Raw genomic sequence first — 11797 nt, forward strand, 5'->3', positions numbered from 1 at the left:
CTGCAGTAACGTGCTTCAGCATATCGATGCATACGGATGCGATGCGATTTCCGTTTCCATAACGACTTCTTTGTTTTTTCCTTGCCTTTCTGTTATGTGGAGAGCACTGTCGCCACCTAAGGGTTCTGTAAAATAGGTTAGACACATCCAATAGCTATAATATTTGTACATCAGAGGCAGAAGGCTTTGATCGACGCCCCACCGTCAAAAAACGCAATTGACGAACATGTCCGTCCTTGGCACTCTACGTTACTATTTGAAATGACGAACATGTCCGTCCTTGGCACTCTACGTTACTATTTGAAATGACGAACATGTCCGTCCTTGGCACTCAATGAGTTAAGTTAGAGTTATAGGTTGACCACAGAGGAAGGGATAGGATCCAGTGAGCAGGAGGTAGGTCGGTGCTTGGCAGAAAAGCAGGTTATGGACCAACTGAGAAATGATTAACTTAATAACTTTCCATGTCCACTGGCCAAAAGGGGGCGTGGCAATGGGTGTGTCCAATCACAAAAAGGTGCCTAACTTCCAAACGGATTCATGTAACACCTTCACAGTCCTGCTTCCCCTGTAGTCCACACCACACAGTCCTGCCTACCCCTGTAGTCCACACCACACAGTCCTGCCTACCCCTGTAGTCCACACCACACAGTCCTGCCTACCCCTGTAGTCCACACCACACAGTCCTGCCTACCCCTGTAGTCCACACCACACAGTCCTGCTTCCCCTGTAGTCCACCACACAGTCCTGCCTACCCCTGTAGTCCACACCAGAGCCATGTAAGAAGAGTCCCGACATCTCCATTCACTCCAATGGACCAGTTTTTTACTCTCAAGAGTTCCAGGAAGTAAGGTCCTGGATTAAGCAGCACTGTCGAGTTGCAGCAAAATAGACAGTTTGTGTTGTACTCTGAAAGGGTTTTTTATTTTATTTTTATCAAATTGTACATTATCAGCTTTATTTTAGCATTCAAAAGTAGCGCGAGACCCATTCCTGGCTGTTCATTGACTAATGAGTCTCGCATTTTGGTCCTCCGCTGACGCCACTCTCTCTAGAGGACACTAGTCCACACCACACAGTCCTGCCTACCCCTGTAGTCCACACCACACAGTCCTGCCTACCCTGTAGTCCACACCACACAGTCCTGCCTTGCTCGGTGCTTTTACAGCTTTCTGGCTGTAAATCACTCTGTCGTGGTGCGGTGCTATGTGAGGCCCAAGGGGCAGCAGCCATTATACCTGAACACTGCTCTCATCGATTTGAGTACTGGACTGAACTCATTGGGTCCCTGTCGAGGCCGTTCACTTCCTGCTGAGGCAGAGTCATTGTTTCCTGTTTGACTCTCAGGCAGAACCTGCTGTGCCTCCTAGCTGCAGCAGGAGCAGAACCCTGCTGTGTCTCCTAGCTGCCCCAGGAGCAGAACCCTGCTGTGTCTCCTAGCTGCCCCAGGAGCAGAACCCTGCTGTGTCTCCTAACTGCCCCAGGAGCAGAACCCTGCTGTGTCTCCTAGCTGCCCCAGGAGCAGAACCCTGCTGTGTCTCCTAGCTGCCCCAGGAGCAGAACCCTGCTGTGTCTCCTACCTGCCTCACAGGAGCAGAACCCTGCTGTGCCTCCTAGCTGCCCCAGGAGCAGAACCCTGCTGTGTCTCCTAGCTGCCCCAGGAGCAGAACCCTGCTGTGTCTCCTAGCTGCCCCAGGAGCAGAACCCTGCTGTGTCTCCTAGCTGCCCCAGGAGCAGAACCCTGCTGTGTCTCCTAGCTGCCCCAGGAGCAGAACCCTGCTGTGTCTCCTAGCTGCCCCAGGAGGAGAACCCTGCTGTGTCTCCTAGCTGCCCCAGGAGCAGAACCCTGCTGTGTCTCCTAGCTGCCTCACAGGAGCAGAACCCTGCTGTGTCTCCTAGCTGCCTCACAGGAGCAGAACCCTGCTGTGTCTCCTACCTGCCTCACAGGAGCAGAACCCTGCTGTGTCTCCTACCTGCCTCACAGGAGCAGAACCCTGCTGTGTCTCCTAGCTGCCCCAGGAGCAGAACCCTGCTGTGCCTCCTAGCTGCCCCAGGAGCAGAACCCTGCTGTGTCTCCTAGCTGCCTCACAGGAGCAGAACTCTGCTGTGTCTCCTAGCTGCCTCAGGAGCAGAACCCTGCTGTGTCTCCTAGCTGCCTCACAGGAGCAGAACCCTGCTGTGTCTCCTAGCTGCCTCAGGAGCAGAACCTGCTGTGTCTCCTAGCTGCCTCACAGGAGCAGAACCCTGCTGTGCCTCCTACCTGCCTCACAGGAGCAGAACTCTGCTGTGTCTCCTAGCTGCCTCAGGAGCAGAACCCTGCTGTGCCTCCTAGCTGCCTCACAGGAGCAGAACCCTGCTGTGTCTCCTAGCTGCCCCAGGAGCAGAACCCTGCTGTGTCTCCTAGCTGCCTCACAGGAGCAGAACCCTGCTGTTCCTCCTACCTGCCTCACAGGAGCAGAACCCTGCTGTGTCTCCTAGCTGCCTCACAGGAGCAGAACCCTGCTGTGTCTCCTAGCTGCCTCACAGGAGCAGAACCCTGCTGTGTCTCCTAGCTGCCTCACAGGAGCAGAACCCTGCTGTGCCTCCTACCTGCCTCACAGGAGCAGAACCCTGCTGTGCCTCCTAGCTGCAGCAGGAGCAGAACCCTGCTGTGTCTCCTAGCTGCAGCAGGAGCAGAACCCTGCTGTGTCTCCTACCTGCCTCACAGGAGCAGAACCCTGCTGTGTCTCCTAGCTGCCCCAGGAGCAGAACCCTGCTGTGTCTCCTAGCTGCAGCAGGAGCAGAACCCTGCTGTGTCTCCTACCTGCCTCACAGGAGCAGAACTCTGCTGTGCCTCCTAGCTGCAGCAGGAGCAGAACCCTGCTGTGTCTCCTACCTGCCTCACAGGAGCAGAACCCTGCTGTGTCTCCTACCTGCCTCACAGGAGCAGAACCCTGCTGTGTCTCCTAGCTGCCTCACAGGAGCAGAACCCTGCTGTGTCTCCTAGCTGCCTCACAGGAGCAGAACCCTGCTGTGTCTCCTAGCTGCCTCACAGGAGCAGAACCCTGCTGTGTCTCCTACCTGCCTCACAGGAGCAGAACCCTGCTGTGTCTCCTAGCTGCCTCACAGGAGCAGAACCCTGCTGTGTCTCCTACCTGCCTCACAGGAGCAGAACCCTGCTGTGTCTCCTAGCTGCCTCACAGGAGCAGAACCCTGCTGTGTCTCCTAGCTGCCTCAGGAGCAGAACCCTGCTGTGTCTCCTAGCTGCCTCAGGAGCAGAACCCTGCTGTGCCTCCTAGCTGCCTCAGGAGCAGAACCCTGCTGTGTCTCCTAGCTGCCTCAGGAGCAGAACCCTGCTGTGTCTCCTAGCTGCCTCACAGGAGCAGAACCCTGCTGTGTCTCCTACCTGCCTCACAGGAGCAGAACCCTGCTGTGTCTCCTAGCTGCCTCACAGGAGCAGAACCCTGCTGTGTCTCCTACCTGCCTCACAGGAGCAGAACCCTGCTGTGTCTCCTAGCTGCCTCACAGGAGCAGAACCCTGCTGTGTCTCCTAGCTGCCTCAGGAGCAGAACCCTGCTGTGTCTCCTAGCTGCCTCAGGAGCAGAACCCTGCTGTGTCTCCTAGCTGCAGCAGGAGCAGAACCCTGCTGTGTCTCCTAGCTGCCTCACAGGAGCAGAACCCTGCTGTGCCTCCTAGCTGCCTCAGGAGCAGAACTCTGCTGTGTCTCCTAGCTGCAGCAGGAGCAGAACCCTGCTGTGCCTCCTAGCTGCCCCCCAGGAGCTGGTGTGGAATCCAGCCTGGATAAAATAGCTGCAGGTCTGAAGTCTCATTTTGTGGACTTTTGATCCGTTCACAGAGACATAAATCAAAAGGACAGCCTATAATAATGGCCAGATGTCACCCAGCGGGTGGCAGTGAGTTTTGACTCCCAGAGAGATCAAGCTGGGACAGCCTGATTGGTCTCAATGCAGATTGGAAAGTGTATAATACATATACCTCAGAGAGAGAGAGAGAGAGAGAGAGAGAGAGAGAGAGAGAGAGAGAGAGAGAGAGAGAGAGAGAGAGAGCATTACCAGCTGTCTTGAGAACCACCCATTTGCTATATTCATATTACTATTTTGGCTGTTGTAGGTTGCTGCTGCAACAACCTAGTTTTCCTACAGGGAGTTTAAAAAATATAAGTTTGAACTTATCTGTATATCTGTATCTGAACTGTCTTTGAGCAAGAGGCTAACTCTTCTAAGCACCAGACTTCTGCAGCTGATCCTTCACTCTGACCTCCCTGGAGGGGACAACAGAACACACACGCACGCACGCACGCACGCACACACAGACACACACACACACACACACACACACACACACGCACACACACACACACGCACGCACGCACGCACGCACGCACGCACGCACGCACGCACGCACGCACGCACGCACGCACGCACACACACACACAGAGCTACCCCCCATTCCCATCTGTTATACACTCAACCATTCTTTGTCCTTATGGGTAACTAAAACTTCAAAGACTGTACAGTTTCTAGTGCTACTCAATATGTTTTTCATTACAGGAAGAACTTGTTGCCGTTTCATTTCTGTCGAGTTTTTGTTTGCCATTTCCTGTCTTTTGAAAGCTTTTCCAACGTTTTTCTTTCAAGGAAGTTTTGAGTTCTTTGGACTTTGAACGTTCTGATTGGTCACGTTGTTTGAAGAGTGTGTTAGCTCGTTAAGAGAATCCCAATGGTGGATTGTGCCCGGGAAACACAGGGCACATGGCCATTCTCCAAATGAAACCAACACTCTCACAAAACCTAGCATTGCCCCAGTCAGATAAATCAATGCAATTAAGCTGCGACTTTGGACAAGCAGGTGGAGAGGCAGCCGTGTGGGGAGCTGTACCCACAGCCTGGAACTGCTCTGTCCATATTGATGTCTGTGCAGGGCAGAGTTTTTCTAAGTGGGTCATGTCTCCCCTCGAGGGCAGGGGAAGTTTTAAGAGCAGCGCGCTGAAATAAGAAGAGATTGAAAAAGCCCGAGGGGTGCTATACTTTGATTTCAGAAGGTACCTCGGCATGTAACGAGATGGATTGTGCTAATATTTAACATGGTCCACCATGGAGAATTTGGGGATTTTTCAACCTGTATCACTAAGTCGTGAGCAGAATTTTTTGAAATGGGTGCAGTATTGGCGAAGGTCGCTTCAGTTGGCAGCCGCTTTTCCCACATGCCCCTATACCTGTACTGCACTAAACAAGCTAGTTTTTACCACTGACAAGATCGGATTATTCCATCATTACATTACAGAGATATCATTTCCGACGGGAGCTCGGCTTCGGCCCGCAGGGCAATCTGGGTTTTGAGGTCACGTTGGTCGAGATCGAAGCTTCCTTTACCTGGTCTAGCGGCTTGAGATAACTCTTGTTTTGATTTGGCGCTATATAAACATTTATTTGATTTGATTGATTGATTGATTGATCAGTCAGCGGTGGTGGGGCAGAAAGCTGGGACTGGTAGCTGCCATGTTTTTTTGGGCTAAGAGATTTTGTAAGTTATGGTTGAAAATGTATCCGATTTCGAGAATATGTATGAGGCATTTGAATTCGATAGCCGCCCGTATTTGAGCCGGACTCACATTATCCAGATTACAAACTGAAGAGCTTCTTTATCTGCCAATGTGACGGGCAGCAGACATGCTGCTCCTTTACAATAACAATCTGAGTCTGTGTCCGTTACAAAAACAAGCTTGTTTAGTGGACGTACGTGTCGTGCAGGCTGCCAAGGCAGGAGGGGCATGTGGGGAAAGCGACTGAAGCCATCTTGATTCTCAATCGAGAATATATTATAAACAAAATGCTCAGATGACTTACAGTAGTTATATATAACTGATATGAAAATAGGGTTGAGGTTGAAAAATACGGAAATTCTCCTTCAAGAAATCGTGACCTTATGAAATCACACACGTGCACACACAGACAAGGCGGCGGCTGTAGCTCAGGAGGTAGAGCAGGATCGTCCACTAATCGCTTTGGATAAAAGAGGTCGGTGGTTCGATTCCCGCCTCCTCCAGTCTGCATGTCGAAGTGTCCTTGGGCAAGACACTGAACCCCAAATTGCTCCCGTTGGTGTGCCAGCACCCTGCGTGGTAGCCTGCCGCCATCGGTGTGTGAATGGGTGAATGTACCTATACTGACTGTAAAGCGCTTTGGATAAAAAGCGCTATATAAATGCAGGCCATTTTACCATTTTACCATTTACAAGGTTGCGAGTCTGACATAAGCCTACTGCACCTGCCCTCTGTAAAAAGACACGCGTGGTGGAAAGACTTCAAATGAGGGGAGGCCTTCAGGGAGGCTCTAGAGACACTTTCAGGGGAGGCTCAGCGAATGGAAATGAAAAGATATGACGTTAGTTATTGACAGTGTTGGGCAAGTTACTTTCAAAATGTAATATACTACATATTACTAGTTACTTTCATTTGAAAGTAATAAGTTACTTTACAATATTACTTTCTGTGTAGAGTAACTCGTTACTTATTTCACTACTTTTGCATTACTTTCAACAAAACTACAGCAGCAGCAGAATGACGTCGCCGCCCCGGAACCATCCCGAAAAATAATTTCAACCGTCTTGAAGTCAGTGTAAACAAATTATAAATGTTATTCTTTTCCTTTGTTATTGTCATCTATAGTGGTTCTTTGCATAAAAACACACAGTTTGATTAGGAAATGATTGTATCTTTTTGAAATATGTGCTTTGATTTAATCAAATGTAACTCAATTTGTAACTTGAGTTACTTGACAAAGTAACTGGTATAATATTACTGAAATCCTATAAGTAATAAGTTATATTACTGAGTTACTACTAAAAGTAATATATTACATGTAATCTGTTACTTTTGTAATGAGTTACCCCCAACGTTAGTTATTGAAGGAGCAGCAAAACTTTTGCACACCTAAACACGACAGCAAGTCCCGAGTGAAATAAAAAAGGAGGACTCCCGCCCACTGTCTCCACTTGCAATTAAAAGTGTATTATACAAAATAATAACGTTTCGGTCCAACGACCTTCATCAGATTCTTCTTGGGAGGAAGAATCTGATGAAGGTCGTTGGACCGAAACTTTATTCTTTTGGCTTAATAAACTTTTAATTGCCAAGAGAGAGACAGTGGGCGGGAGTCCTCCTTTTTTATGACATTAGTTATTAAAAGGAGGAAAACGTGTGTGTGTGTGTGTGTGTGTGTGTGTGTGTGTGTGTGCGCGTGTGTGTGTGTGTGTTTGTGTGTGGGAGTGAGATGGAGTGAGAGGGATAGAAAGAGAGAGAGGGGGCGAGTGGAAAGATTTTGGACACTGTGGTGCTCGTCCTGAGTCCTGACACCTATTACATTGAGTTGGCAGTTTGCGGTTGGGTTGGGTTTGGCAGTAACGCATATTTGAATGGGCCGGGCGGGGCAGACTGGATCTAATGAGCGGTTGAGTTGGTGTGGGCCTTAAAAAACCCTGACCCGCGCATCACTAGCAGCACCTACCCACAGACAGACACGCTCTAAAAGGTGCAGAATGAGCAGGTGGCGGGCATGTTCCAGGACTTCACTCTGGTTCATGTGTAGATTTCAGAATCAGAATCAGAATCACTTTTATTGCCACAGTATGCAAGTTACATACGAGGAACTTGTCTTAGTGTCTGTATGCAGCATAGCGGTTACATCAATATACAGGGATAAGAAGTAGGAAGATAGCTAATGACAATCGCAAGGTTGCAAGTGCAATCAAATCGAGTCAAATCGAGTCAATATGTACAATATGTACATGAGTGGTGAAGTGTTCTGTGGATGATAAATATGAATTTACGTTGGATTTACATGAGATTTACAGTCTGAGTTAAATATACGTTAAATAGGCAGTGGATTTACATGAATTTAGAGTCAGAGTTAGATAAGAGGTTACATTGAATGTACATGAAATTTACAGGCTAAGTTAAATAGGCATTAATGTGCAGGGAATTTACATCAATTTACCAGTCCCAGTTAGACAGGTATTAAATTAGATACAGTATGAGTTCCAGTTTTATGGGGGGGGGGGTTCAGTTGAGTTTAGGAGGAGGTAGTGAGTTTGTGTGTGTGGGGGGGGGTGTTGTTGGTGAGGTCCTTGGTGGAAGGCGTTTCCGGGCCTTGTTGGTGAGGCTGATGGCGGTTGGGAAGAAGCCGGTCTTGTGGCGGGTGGTTCTGGTCTTGGCAGACCTCAGTCTCTTGCCGTGGGGGAGTGTCTTAAAGAGTGTTATTATTACAATTGATATTTGAATAAATGTGTATTTACCAGCTCTGCCGCGCTGGTAAATTCAATCTGTCCCAATGACGGGCAGCCTTAAGAATTTACCGTATTCGTTAAAAATATTCCATAAAAGATGGAAAATATTTGGTTACCCACTGGCTCCCACTCACCATGTCTAAATATAAGCGATGTGATCGTTTTTGAGATACTGTTTGTTTGACACTAGTGTTCCACTCCACAGTCGTTTCTGCTCTCAGCTCAAAAGCAAAAACGCAGCGTTTCAGACCTGAACTGAGGGGCTACAAAGGGACGAGATAAATAAAGATTTGTTTTTAACTGTAAATCATGCAAAAGGTACTCTGGTGGAGTCCCAGAATAAAATAATAATAAATGACATTAGCATAACAGAGGCTCTTGAAATAGATCTACAGAGCATGGAGGAAATCATGAATTCAAACATTCACAGTCATTTGAACTGTGGCATTGTCAGTTCTCGCTGTCAGTTGTTTGTTTGCCTGTTCCTTTGCTAGCTTGGTGAGGTTGGGAGGAATGGACTTTGTTGAAGTATTGATATGGTGGCTGCTCACTGCAGAGACTATTGGATATCATTAAGCATCACAGTCGACAGAACAACCATCAGTGGAAAAAGTCTCTCTTCCAAGTGATTTGTTCAAAGTTAATAAGGGGGCATCACAGCACTCTGGCAGATTGCTATTTTCCCTGAGACATTCTATATCATCTATTGTTGGCAATGCTATTTTTCAACTGCATCATCTCACTCTGATTTAAATGACTCAAACCCATGATTCAGTGTCCAGTGTCCAGTGTCATTGAAGGATAAGTTTTCAACTCGTCAATGCTTAAAAAAACAAAAACTCACAAAGCACAGTTTACAGTTTATTTGTGTTAGTTTATTGTGATAAATCATTGCCTTTTTTGCTGACGAACCCTTTTTTAAGTCATTCGTAAATGTATGACATTCTGCAATGTAGGCCTATGTCCTGTCGTGAAGGCTTGTGCGTCTCTGCTGTTATCATTAGGGATGCACGATATATCGGCAATCATATCGGTATCGGTCCGATGTTGCAATGTTAATATCGGTTATTGGTATCAGCCAAATCCTTCACATTGAGATGAAATAATGCAGTAAATCTATGATTTATGGGCTTTTACAAATGTTTTTGAAATAAAGAAATGTATAACTTTTTCAAATTCAGTGTTTACATGTGTTTTTTAGTATGTACAAAATTTTATTATCATAGAAATGTGTTTTTATACAGATCATATCGACATCGGTAAATATCGGTTATCGGCCATAACAGCAATCTTAATATCGGTTATCGGCATCGGCCAAAATTTTCATATCGGTGCATCCCTACTTATCATAAATAAGGGAGAAGCTACTTTGAGGTGTTTTATCTTGTCTCTGCTGTCATAAATAAGAGAGAAGCAGTCTCTGCTGTTATCATAAACTATAGGCATCTTGCGCGCTACATTCTTGGGCTCGCCTGCTGCGCGGGCTCACCCGCCCTGCAAGCTGGCATACGCAGCTCGGCCTCGCCCTGGCTGCTCCTTGATGGCATACTTCAGGCATGCTGGATCACCTGTCCTGGAGCCGACTATAGCAAGATGAAGCTCGGAGGTCTGTGTTTCTACGTTAACCCTGGTGTTACGTTAATGTGCGTACTTGTACAACGGAGTGGCAATAATCTTGCCACTCAATCTTGAATCTTGGTGCACACACACACACACACACACACACACACACACACACACACACACACACACACACACACACACACACACACACACACACACACACACACACACAGGCAGCAGTTTGCCATTGAAATGGAGTGGGAGTCGGGATCGTTAGAGAGCGTATAGATTTGCCTTCAACTCCGACAAGCTCAGGGTCGTTTGCCTCGTCAGAAGAGTCTGTCAGTGTCATCAGAGACAAAGGTCAACCACCCTGGAGATCAGAAGCACAGTGGAGTCATCTTGTCACCTCCTGAAACATGTTCTTCTGTGCTTCTGATAACCTTTAAACTGATCGTAGATGCCTGGGCTGGAATGCTGTGTATTACATTTTGTGGAAGCGTCCCTGCTAAGAATCAAATCTCCCCTAATTGATCGTCTCCAATCTATCCCACTCCGACACACTTTCACCCACATGACCAGAAGTGGTGAACAGAACGACCAACACTGCGATCCATAGAGTCAATGTGATGTTTATCTTGTATATATAATATGAGTTATTCAGTTGTTAAAATTAATAATATCGACATGCATGTCAAAATGAGCATGTTGATATATTATATATGTGTATATTGCACTTGAAGATCTGATGATCTGGGGCGGAGATATTAGCCAAATAAAGTGTGTGGGGGGGGGGACTTTTTCCCCACAATGCATTGCAACAAACCAGCATCAGATCAGTACTAACCAGCGTACCAGTAAACCAGTTTAGACCAGCAAGGAATTCATGCTGGTCTAGCTTTTGTGTTGTTGTTAGCAGGGTCCTGCCTTCTGCCAGCCCGATTAGTCATAAAAGAGACCTTTAATAGATAGAGACACCCCACTCCAGGCTCCGCCAATCATAAGGAATGGTACTCTTCCGGTCTCCTAAATGGGCATGGTCATCAGCTTGTGATTGGCTGTCTGTCAATGGTATGAAACTTAAATGGCTGACCAGTCTCCTAAGTGGGCGTGGCAGTGGCAAAACAAATGCCAAATATATTTGATATGACATGTTTAGTCATTCTAACACAGTGACAAAAGTTAAGGTCCTTACACATCAAGAGCGATGTGAATATACGGCACGAAATTGCGATGCGAGTTTTGACCCACCTGTCAATCACAGCCACAGATGTGTACACGTCGGAAGCAAATTTCTGAAAAATCGACCGTGGTTCGAAAAAATAAACACCGCAATAACGCTCAGCGAAACTTCGCCGTTGGTATGCAGGGTTGCATTAACTGCTATAGGCTTGGAAAATTTTATTGACGTGCGAATTAATCGCACGAAAAAAAACGCTCCTGATGTGTAAGGACCTTTACTCAGTAGATAACAGATGGGACAAAAAATTTGTTCAAGTATGAAATGGTGGTGGCGGGCGGGGGGGTTTACTCGAAAGCTGCATTATGTTCTGTAAAACGTATATTCTGAAGAAGACAATCGCGCAAAAACACATTTTTGCATCAACAAAAAGAAAATGAATTCGCTTACAATCCATATCGCTGCTCTTTGTAAATCAGTGGTGAAATCCATCATTGTCAGCCAACTGCGTTGTCTTTAAACGGCACAGACCTTGTTAAGACACATGACAGATGTCCCCCATTAGTTAGTCCCACAGTAAGTTAATTTGACTTTTTAATGAGAACAAGTTGAAGTGAGTCAAGAGCACTCAGCAGGATTCCATTCATTAGAGTTGCTTTACAGACCATTAAAACGATGCTTTCATCCCAGCCTCACGATGAATAGGAAAGTTGAAGGAGGCTGAAGTTGAAGAAGATGGTTCCTACGCTGATGAATGGCTGGAGTGAATCT

This window comes from Poromitra crassiceps, assembly GCF_964638095.1.
Source record: "Poromitra crassiceps genome assembly, chromosome: 21".
Classification (NCBI taxonomy): domain Eukaryota; kingdom Metazoa; phylum Chordata; class Actinopteri; order Beryciformes; family Melamphaidae; genus Poromitra; species Poromitra crassiceps.